Below are 12,241 nucleotides of genomic sequence, written 5' to 3'. Positions count from 1 at the left end.
AATTGGTGGAAGCAAATGCTAAAGTTTTGGACAGTATAGTCTTCTACTAGGTCCATATGAAACTTCTATGGGTAAGAGTCCCATGATGATTCTAGAATTTAAAATCACAAAGCATCTAAAGAAGTCTATCAAGCCCTGACAATCATTAAACAGAATAAAGAACAGGGCCAACCCCCTGAAACTTTACCAGTGAGAGCTTAGAAGTATGCTTAAAATAGATGAATCAAAAATGTAAGAAAAGAACAATGCAGTGTCAGAAAGATGGCGGTACTAGGCTGAGTATTCAACTCCCGCACCACAAGTCTGCACTTTAATTCCAGAGACGTATGGACATGTTACATTACAGACCAGAAAGGACTTCGCAAGTATGATTAAATTAAAGGCCCTGAAATGAAGAGATTATCCAGTAAGTGCACACAATTACAAGGGCCTTCAAAACAAGAGGTAGGAAGGTCAAAGTCAGAGAAGAAGTTATGCAGATAGGAACAAAGGTCAGAATGATGCTGTTTGTGGAAGGTGGACACTTGCCAAGGAATGCAGGTGGCCTTTTTAAGCTAGAAAAGTCAAGGAACAGATTCTTCCCTTCCTGCTTCAAGAAGGAATGCAGCCCTGCTGGTCCCTTCCAGATTACTGACCTCCAGGAATGTAAGATAATAAATTTGTGTTGTTTTTATCACACTGAGCTAGTTAAGAGCTGAAATAGGAAATTAACAGAAAGATACATGCCTACTGGGAAATGGTTATAATAGAAGTAGCATTACAAATGAGAGGGAAAGAATGGGCCATTATAAATTCGGAGACAAAGGATATATTTATCAGTAGAATCATCCCTGATTCACACTGTATTCAAAATCAATTCCAGGAAGAGAACAGGTGCAATTATGAAAAAGAAAACTCAAAAAAATATATATGTACGATACGAGAGCAAGAAAGAGGTTCTTCAATCAAATATGAAACTTACAAAAATTTTGGAGAAATAAAGAATTTTGAGAATTTTAAACATCTGGACAACAGGTGACGGTAAGCCACAAAGAGCTTCTGGGAGGTGCTCTCTAGCTCCCTAAACGTCATAACTGAAAGGCGTGTTTTTGTTTGCCTAGACACAATGGTTATGGTTCAAGAGACAGTCTTAAGAAAATGATTTAGAATCAAGGTGGGGAAGAGAAGACAGCCTTAGGATGGGGTGGCCCCATCAGTAAAATCAACAGTTTGATTTGGGGTGAGAACTTTGCATCACCTGACTATCAACTAACCTCCAGAGGACTGCAGCTGAGCTCATCTTCAAGGACAGTTATGCTTAAGCGATGGAACATCAATAAAAAATTCAGAACACTAATCCTCACATGCGCTTTCTTGGTTGGAGAGGAAAAATATTCTGATTCTTTAGTGAGAATGCATTCTAGACATTCTATATTTATTATCACTCTGCGTTCTGCCCTAAAGACGTTGAATGAAATAAGCATATATCTATTCCCTCTAATGAACAAAACCATTACATACTTTCAGTCAGTCCCATTAAGTTCTTCAAACTAATTATTGATCCTGAAGTTCACTTTTCAAAAGCTACAACCTTGTAGTTGGTGTTCAAAATATGAGTGGTTTTGAAGGACTATACCCTCAAAATGTATTGTTACCAAAACTCTATCATACAAAAGGAATACTATAAAATATTTAAACGAGTGAACTTAATCCTACCTATTAATGTGGTTATATTTTAAAACTGTGCAGATAGGGGAGGGTATTGAAATATCATCAAAATATATTGTGTGAAATTTGGAAAAAATCAATTAAAAAGGGGGAAAAAGCTGAATGACAATAGCAATGTTGGGAGGAATACTACTAAACTGACAGCATTTATAAAAATGATTTCACAGCATGCAGTATAATACTATATATTGCACAAAAAATTGAGGGAAACAGAAACAATATACTTGGTATAGCAGTTCCTCTATGAAGGGAGGGAATAAAAGTTACACTAAAAATTTCAGTTGCTTCATTTCTTTATAACCAATTAAAGGGAGCTAGAGAGATGACTTGGCACTTAAAGAGTGGTTATCACTCTTGCAGAGGAATGAGGTTCATTTTCCATCACTGGCGTCATTTGGCTTATGACCAAATGTAAATCCAACTCCAGGGCATTCAACACCTTCCATGGGCCCCTGATGCACACAAAATCATGCAGCCACACAGAGATATATATGTATATAAAATATTTATTTTTAGTTATGTGTATATTTGTGATTACATAAAGGAGTGCCTCCTGTGCATCTACAGGTATTTACTATTACGTCATTTCTCAGCCACTGTAGATGCTGGAACAAAACAGCTGTTTGATCACTCTGGTTCCACTTGTTCAGAGCTCTGGAATTTGAGGGATTTGATCTCACAAGCTTCTGTATTCATGAAAGAGATCTGGTTAAACAGTCTTTGTCTTCAGATTTAAAAAGCACACATTCTAACATTAAATGCTGTCTTAACCAAAAAAAAAAAAAAAAACAAATATAAATTTTGAAAATAATTAAAGTAAATGTGGCCACATTTTGAGAACTGATAAAACTGAGTAACTGATGTCTTTTATTTTAGTCTATATTGAGATATGAAAATATTTCATAATGTACATAAAATTTGCAAATAAAATATAAATTGTAGAGATAAATGATATTTATAAATATGGTTTAATATTTCTGTCTTTCCAAATTCATTGCTTTCAGGTGTATACAAACAGGTTATCTGTAGTAGATTAAAGGTTAGGTGATAATTCTTTCCAGAATATACCACCACTACTATAAGGAAACTGGTATTTTTTCCACTGAGAAATTTAAAATAATGTAATAAAGAACACAACAGAGCCAGTAAGCAAAACTTTATGTTGTTAAAAATTTACAACTGGGCATGGTGGTACACACTTTTAATCCCAGCACTCAGGAGTCAGGGGTAGGCAGATCTCTGTGAGACTGAGGCCAGCCTGGTCTACATAGTGAGTTTCAGGAGGCTGTGGCTACAGGAAGAGCCTGTTTCAAAGACAAACAACAAACAAACAACAAACAAACAAACCAAAAACCTTACACAATAGTCATATTCACCAACGCAATGCAATATCAAACTGTGCAATAATATTTATTAACTGTGCTACAGCATTTGGTATAGAGAGATTAGCATCTAACAGATTCTAAACAGACAGAAAAAAAATCTTTTGGGTGGATTGTTTAACTGCATTTGCCAAGTGGTCTTCAGTCTGCTGTTCTAACAAGGGGATACTGGTACACAGGAAATTGTGACCAAAGCAATAGCAATGATCGTCACCGTCAATCTCTGCTGATAACAAAAGACCCCACAAGCAACATCCTGCTAAATTATCAAAAGACTGCTAAATGCACTTAAATAAACTGTAATTCTTTTTTTAAAAATACTTTATTATTTTTATTTTATGTGTATGCATGTATTGCCTGAATGTAGGTAAGTGCACCCGTGTTGTGCAGTGCCCGTGGAGGTCAGAAGAGGCTGTCAGATCCCTGGAACTGGAGTTACGGACAATTATTAGCTGCCATGTGGGTGCTGGGATTTGAACCCGGGTCTTCTTCAAGAACATTCAGTGTTCTTAACTGCTGAGCCATCTCCCCAGCCCCATAAACTGTAATTCTTATAATGACCTCTTTCAATATAAGTGCATGAAACACACTATTCGTTCTGTAGAATTATCCAGCATCCTTTTGAAAATAAACGTTTTTAAATTTGGGGCTAAACGGGCCCTAATATCAAATTCAATCTACAAACATTTATAACGTATGAAAAATTAACTGGTTTTCAATATTATGATCTGCAAACAGTGGTTCTATACCTTAGGGTGGAAACATGTAAAAAAATATTAGAGACTGCTTGGTGTCAATGACATAGAATATTATAGAGGAATGAGTTTAATAATTAGACACAGTCATGATCACCCAACCAAATTTTCTCCTTCTTTCAAAGGAGATGTATGTATACAGTGGTCTTTCAAGGAATAATAAGGTCTACCACAAATATATGAAAGTGCAAAGGAGTACAGCTGCATGCCTGTATTATTCAGCATGCTTCTTACCATACTTCTCTTCCTACCTGTCTTGTCTGCTAGAAAGCAGAGTGTCCCCTTTCTCAACTGTATTTTCTTTATGTATCTTAGCTCCTGTGACAAAACCCCGTGGTTTTTAAGTGTCAGGCAACAAGAGGATATCCACAGACTCCCCTCTATGCTATTATTATGACTCATTTCCATATCGAGACCTAAATTTTTGTTTGTTTGCTGGAGGCCACTTGGTGACAATGAGCAACAGAAGAAACTTGTAAAAAGTGGGTAAGAATCACAATAGTGAGTTTTTGAGTGGTGCATTCAAAACTTGAATGGCAGACATTCATATCATTAAGTGAAGAATTACATATAGGAGCTATGCATGGGTTACTGGGGCACACTACCCATAATATCAATAAAAGCTACCATGAGTGCTTACTACATGCCAGATTTTCTACATGTATTAACTTATTGCATCCTATATAATCCCATGAGATAGGGTAGCACAAATTTCTAAACTGAACCAGACAGAGAGGTCAAGGTATTTGCTCAGGGTCATTTAGTAAATGGCATTGCTAAGATAAAAATCAAGGTGCTCTGATTCCAGAAACTCTGTTAATGTCATTGTATCATTATTTGTCATTCTAAAGAAAAGTCATATAGAGTTAGATGGTCAAATTTCCTTCTAAGTTTATTCTATTTCCTGTGAACTTGTAAAAATTATTCAAAAATATAGTAATCCTTCAACTTCTATTCATTATTATATCTCTAAAAAGATGTGTTTTCTCTCTATAGAGGTTAAATGTATTGTATATGACTTTACTGTAGAAAGACAGTGAAGTTAAATTACAATAACTATGTTTATCTTTAAAATACCTAGAAAATTATAAAGACCTAGCAATACACATTTTAAAATATGTTATAAAGTACAATGGTTAGGTACAAATTTTAAAGAAAGTGTTGTGAAGGTTGGGCATGGTGGCACATACATCCCGGTACTTGTGAGGCAGAGGGAGGCATATTTCCATGAGTCCCAGAGCAGCCAGGGCAACACAGTACAATTGTGTTTAAAAAACAATGCTTTCAGGAAAGACTGAACACTTTATCATGGATATTTTTGAAGGTAATGAGGTTTTATTTATTAATTTAATTTCTGGTGCATGAAGAGGCAACCTGGCAATTCAAGGGTTAATGCTTGACCCTGGAAAATTAACCTACAAAACTGGGAAGCACATCAGGCTCCAGTTTTAGTGTACATTATAGCCGTCATCATGGGGCCTAAAAGAATGACTGGTAAGGAAGCTCTGTCAGAGCTTCTCGCTCTAGTGTAGCAAGTATTAGAAGTACAAGAAAAAGAAGTCTTAGGGGACTTCAGGAAAAATCTATAGATATACTATACTAAATACATTAAGCAGTCCTACTCCTACAAAAAGTCACATTTAATTAAATTTGAACACTTTATCAAATGTCATTAAAAAAAGAGGTTACAAGAGGAAAATCGGACCACCAACCATCATCACTGTTCTTTAGCTATACACAGATCACACAGTAAACTGAGAAAGCAAGAGTTCCACTAAGTATGTCCTGTCTAAATATCCTGAGATACAATAAAGCTCCAGTAACCTCATGTACACAATATGTCAGTTACTTGTAAATGCATGCATATATAAACATATATCATAATACTATTTCTAAAATAACATAGAGCTTTCTATCATGTTTACCTAGTACATGTTGCTCTGAAAAAAAATGTATGTATGGAAAAGTACAGGGTTATATATTTATTTTTATTTATTTTAAAATACTTTTATTGAATTTTTGAGAATTTCATACAATGCATTTAGATCATATTCAGATTCCTTCCCCTATCTGCACCCCCTTACTCCCCACCATCCTGATTTCATGTCTTCTATTATTATTTTTCTGAGGACTAACAAGTCTAATTTATGGACCCAAATGTCATTCGGTGTGAGTCTATCCCCTTGAGCCTGGTGAACCTACCCAGCACGACACCATTAAAGAACACTGCTCACAGAGAATAAGTGTCTGAGAGATGTCCAGACCTAAGTGACACAACTACAATGGAACCTCTACACCCAAGGCTCACGGAACAAAGCAGAACAGGGGGTAGAGAGAGTATTAATGCATTTCTCAAATCTCACCAAAACGCTTCCTCATGCAACAGAGTACTATGCACAGAAAAGGCCACAACTGGCCAAAGTAAAGAGAATAAGAGACTACAGAGAGTATATCCCTGGATAGGACTGCTATATTAAAACTGACTACATTAAAACTTGACTATTGTGGAATAGGGGGTGGAAAGACTGTAAAGGCCAGGGTTTGTGCATGATCATAAGGAAACAGGGTTTTCCAGGTCTCTGGGAACTTGCTCATATGAACTTACAGCAATGGTGTCAGCATTCACAAGACCCATGCAAATGCAGGCAAAACCCAGCATAGAACTGGGGAAATGGGCAGCAGGATCCAACCTTAGCTGAAGAACTATTGGTAGCTGATTACTGAGGGGTGAGGGAGGGTTGATCTTCTTTAAGGAAGAGACTCTAGATAGGCTGACTAGACTCCACTGGATGAACTTGCACTGAGGGACATCTCCCATCCAGTGGGAGGGTGGTATATGGAGGAGTGCAGATAAGAAAGAGGGTATAAGATGATTAAGATGTTTTGCATGAAATGCACAAAAATTCAATAGGAAATATACAAAAAAAAGAAAGAAAGAAAAAAGAAAACTGACTCTCCTCCCCACAGCTTTCATTGACCAATACTTTCTCAGCTAGGGGGTTGGAGCTTCCTATCCTCACACCATACATGCTGGAAATGTCTGGCTTGTGCTTACAAGGGTCTAATGCAGACTGTCACAACTGCTGCAAATTCACATGAGTAACTGCCTTGGTATCCAGAAAATATCTGTGCTTATCCCCCACCACTGGCTCATAGGATCTTTCTGTTCCCTCTTCTGAAATGATCCCTGAGCCTTGGGTTTGATATAGGTGTCCCATTTAGGGCTAAGCATGCTGCAGTCTCTTATTCTCTGCATAATGACCAGTTGTGGGTCTCTGTGTTAATCCTCATCTGCTGCAAGAAGTGTCCCTGGTGAGAGCTGAGAGATGTACTAGTTAATGGATACAACAATAGATCATTAAGAGTCAGTTTAATACTATGTCCATTTAGCAGAATAATAGTAATAGGTTCTTCCATTTGGCCTCTGACCCATCTAGCCACAAGTTCCTAGGCCAGGAACAGGCTACTTCTTGTGAGGCAGACCTTAGGTCTAATCAGAAAGTGGTTGCTTTTCACACAACATTCATGCCACTACTGCACCAGTGGGCATACCTTGCCAGGCCAGTTGTCATTGTGGCTTGTAAGATTCAATCTGAGCAATGGTAATGATTCCTTTTGTCTTCTGGAAGCATACATAAAACCTTCCAGCACTATGAAAGTTAGCCAGTAGGGATGAAGCACTGAGGTCAGTTCCAGCTCAATTTCTCCTTGGTTGTTTTATGACTCACTTATATAACGTCTTTAGCAAGAGGGTCTTACCATCATGTTCTAGTAGTTAGCAAGGGCAATAATTAGTATTTTTTGAGGGTCCATGGTCAACGGCTTCAAAAGTAGAAATCCAGTCCTAGCACTGGGCTTTTTTATTTGCTGTCTGGTAGGAGTACTCCCCCGCCCCCCATCATTATAGGGTAACTCCACTTAAATTCTTTTTATATTGAATATGTACTTTAAGAAGCTTTATAGTGGTAGGATTCCATTAGACTTTTTCAAAAGGCCTTTAGTGTCATCTCTCACCACACTCCTTCCTCTGCCCTGTCCCCATCTCCCTATCCTATTTAACCCTTTGTATTCCATTACTCCCCTGCTCCCCTTTTAAACATCAGTGCATTATATCTCTCCTCCCAAGAAGCCTCCTTTCCATGTTCCCTTACGAGTTTCCTGACCTCTATCAACTTTTGAATTGAAACATGTACATCTAAATCTTCAAAGTAGTTATCAACTTATGAGAGAGAACATGAGATGCTTGTCTTTCTTGGTCGAGGTTCCATCATTCAGGACGATTGTTCCCAGTTCCTTCAATTTACCTACAAATATCATAGTTTTTTTCTTAGTTGTGGAATAATATTCCATTGTGTAAATGTACTATACTTTCATTATCCATTCACCAGTTGATCAACATCTAGGTTATTTCCATTTCCTGACTATTGTGAATAGAGCAGCACTGAACATGGTGAACAGTTATTTCTGTAGTAGGATTTAGAGCCCTTTTGGTACATACCCCAAAGTGGTATGGCTGGATTATATGGTATTTCTATCAAATTTCATATGGAAATACACACACACACACACACACACACACTAGCACACACACATGTGCACACACACAAAAGATAGACAAAACAATCCTGAACAAAAAAAGAATGTTGGAGACATTACCATTCCCGACTTCAAATTATATTACAGAGCTATAGTAATGAACACAGTATGGTACTCACATAAAAACAGAGACATTGATCAGTGGAATAGAAATGATGACCCAGATTTATACCCACATATTTACAGCTACCTTTTCTTTGACAAAGTGGCCACAAATACATACTTGAGAAAAAGCAGAATATTCAACAAATGGTGTTGGTCAAACTGGATAGTGGCATATAGAAGAATGACATTAGATCCCTAGCTCCACCATGCACAAAACTCAACTCTAAATGGATCAAGGACCTCAACATAAGACCTGATTCATTGAGTCTCATAGAAGGGAAAGTAGAGGAACAGGACAGGACTTTCAGAACAGGACTCCTATAGTATAGTTGAGCTACTGATTAATGTGATGTCATGAAACTGAAACGCTTCTGAGTGCTTCTGTATTGCAAAGGACCCTATGATTTGAGTGAAAAGCCCAACCTATCAAATGGGAAAAAAATCTTCACTAGCTATACATGGACAGATGACTAGTATCTAGAATATACAAAGAACAACAACAAAAGAAAAAGAAAACAAAACAATACCTAAACCATCAAAAAGCCAAACAATCAAATTAAATCACTGAGGCAAAGAGACTGGGCGTGGTAGCACAGGCCTATAATCCCAGCACTAGGGAGGCAGAGGCAGGTGGATCTCTGTAATTTCGAGGCCACCTTGGTCTTCAATTGAGTTCCAGGCCAGCTGGGGCTACAGGGAGACCCTGTCTCAAAAAGACCCCCCCAAAAAAATTGAGGCAAAGAAGTAAAACAGAGAGTTCTCAAAAAGTGAAAAGCAAATACAAAGAGCTAAGATATATTTTTTAAAAAGGTACAAAATCTTTAGCCATCAGGGAAATGCAAATTAAAACTACCTTGAGATTTCACTTTATTCTAATTAGAATGGCCACAATTCAATAAATGACAAATTCTCTATAGGATATTGGTAATAGGGAACAGTTACTGCTAGTGGGAGTTCAAACTGATACAGTCACTATAAAAATCAGTGTGGAGATTCCTCAAAAAGTTAGAACAAGATGTGTCTTTATTTAACATAAAAAATACACATGTGCACAGTGAAGGGCTCCAAGTTTTAATTCTACATACATCCAAACACGCCGTAAGTTCAGTCTTACTATTATATTATATGGCATGTTTATGAATTATATACATATAATGCATATTTACATTATAAACAATAACACAATCACTCAAATGTGTGCTCCATATTCACAGTGTTCTAGTATCATGAAAACAGCAAGTTGTTCAAGACACTGATAGCAATAACAGAACCAGAAGGCAGCTCGTTTTCCAAGCCATGATCACTAACACCAAAACTTCCAGGTCATTAGAGATCAAGTGTTCAATCTCACTTATGATGGGCAAACTGCAGAGATAAACTCTTGCAGTGGTTATGAAATGATTGTAGACATCAATCAGAGTTACACTGCCCAGGTCCTTTCCTGATCCTCTCATTTACTAGCACTGAGACTGTGTTTGAGTTCCTGAGATAATAAAATGGGGATAATATCTATCATATAGCGTCACAACCTGAGCTGAATGAGTTAATGTGAGGTGACTTACATGTCATAAGTGTTCAATGCATTGCCAATTCTGTTACCTATTACCTCTTGTAGCAAAGAGACAAGGTTTACATATTTCACTACCCATGTGCCACCAGTGGCTCATAGTGATCTATGATGAGAATCTGAGTGTTAAAGATCTGCATTCAAACATCTCACACAAAGAGATCTGTGACAGGTCTAAGAGCACTGTCAATGCTGATATTATGAAGCACTAACATTTATCTCTTCATTTGCATACATTTACGGAATTAGATCTGTTGTCCATTCAATATAGTCTAGGACAATGAAGGAATAAGTCATAGAAAAGTGCTGTTCTTTACACTTTCCTAGTGTAAAAAGAGACAGCGAATAAGAAATAAGATAATTACAGATAGTGGTAAGTTTCCTGGAAACAATAAAAGTGTTTCATGCAAAAGTAATTTGGGAGTCAGAGTATGAGACAAGGCAATTAAACAAAGACAGACTTGGAACGGATATTTGAGCAGAGACCAAATAACTAGAAGAATGTGACCATGTGAAGATGTGCAGGAAGAACACTCTAAGCAGAACAAACAGTAAATGTAAACCCCAGGACAGTAAAAACTAGCTCATGTATTTGAGGGAGAGAAATATGACCAATGGGGCTAGAACATGGGGAATAATAGAATCAATTATCATACAAAATGAGACCACAGAGAAAGTCAGGGTTCTGATAACGCAAGACTTTTTAAGGTCAAGGTGAGGACCTTACATTTTTTTTCAAGACTCTCACATATATATGCAATGCACTGTGAACATACTCACCTCCATTAACTTCTTTAATCTATCACCCACTCCCTATCGACCCTCTTAGTAACTAGTCTCCCACTTAATTCCATGTTGTGTGTGTGTGTGTGTGTGTGTGTGTGTGTGTGTGTGTGTGTCGGTCCTGTACAGGTTATCACCACTGCTGTGTGTTTGTGATGCTTGTGCAACAGCCATTAAGCAGAAGCATCACAAAGCATCCAGAAGACAGTATTTCAGCATCTCATAACATTCCTCCCCATTTTCCAGATCTTAAAATCTTTCCATCACCTCTTCTACAGTGTTATCTGGGCCTTGGAAGGGGGTAATATAGAAGTCCCATTTAGGGCTGGTCACTTATTCTCAGCACTATGATCAGTTATGAGTCTTTGTATTAAGCATCATCAATTACAATGAAAAGCTTCTATGACCCAGGCTAAAAACAGCACTAAACTAAGAGGAAAACATACATAGAAGGCAGCTTGATTGTGTACCCATTTAGCAAAACATCAGTAGTACGACGAGTAGTATAGCAAGAAGCCGTCTGAAGATTCTAAGTATGACAAAGATATGTTACTGTTGAAAACTGTCCTCTGAGCATGGCACAGCACTTGCTGTCTTGATATCAGTACAGCTATGATTACTCACAAAAGATATTCAAAACACTGGGCCTACTCACACTCCCTCCTGGGGGGTGGGTGGGCTCAGGTGCACAAGGGGCACTCGAGGTGCTGATGAGGTGGCACAAAAGTTCCCTCATCTACTCAAGGATATTTAGGCAGGTAACAATTGCTGGGGGCAATTGGAGAAACTTTTTCTGCCTTGGTATAGCCACCCTTAAGTTTCCATGCTTCTATAATAACCCTCCACTGATGTTCTTGTGAGTAACCTCAATTTAACTTATTGATTTCACCAAGATAGACTTGGTGAATGAATTATTTGATCTGATGTTGGTGTCCTTTTGTGGTAAATAAACATTTGTTAATTTCTCCCCAGGAAAAGTTAACCCAGAATGTAAAATTTATATTTTATTAATTTATATTTTCTATACATGAATGCTTTGCCTGTATGAAAGTAAGTGTGCCCAAGTCTTGCCGTACCAGTGGAGGTCATAAAAGAGGGCCAGATCCTGTGGGACTGGAATTAGAGACAGTTGTTAGCCACCATGTGGGTGCTGGGATACAAAACCATGTACTTTGCATGAAGAGCCAGTGCTCTTAACTGCTGAGCCATCTCTCTAGACCACAAATTTTTATTTTTTCAAGAAATTATTGAACTTTTGCAATTTTCATACTATATATATATAATTTAATCGTATTTAGACCCTTACCTTATCCACACCTCCTTTACTGACCCCCCACCCAATTTAA

At 37.6% G+C, this 12,241-nt stretch overlaps 1 protein-coding gene across 2 annotated transcripts in view; it reads right to left on the bottom strand.

Annotated features, from left to right (window-relative positions):
* Nucleotides 1–12,241, bottom strand: part of Chm (CHM Rab escort protein) — a 189,075-nt gene that overhangs the window by 57,194 nt on the left and 119,640 nt on the right. The window lies entirely within an intron of this gene.

This window comes from Nannospalax galili, unplaced genomic scaffold (genome assembly GCF_000622305.1).
Source record: "Nannospalax galili isolate Female #2095 unplaced genomic scaffold, S.galili_v1.0 scaffold10, whole genome shotgun sequence".
Taxonomy (NCBI): Eukaryota; Metazoa; Chordata; class Mammalia; order Rodentia; family Spalacidae; genus Nannospalax; species Nannospalax galili.
The sequence above is the reverse complement of the archived record's forward strand: the minus strand, read 5'-3'. Positions and strand labels throughout refer to the sequence as shown.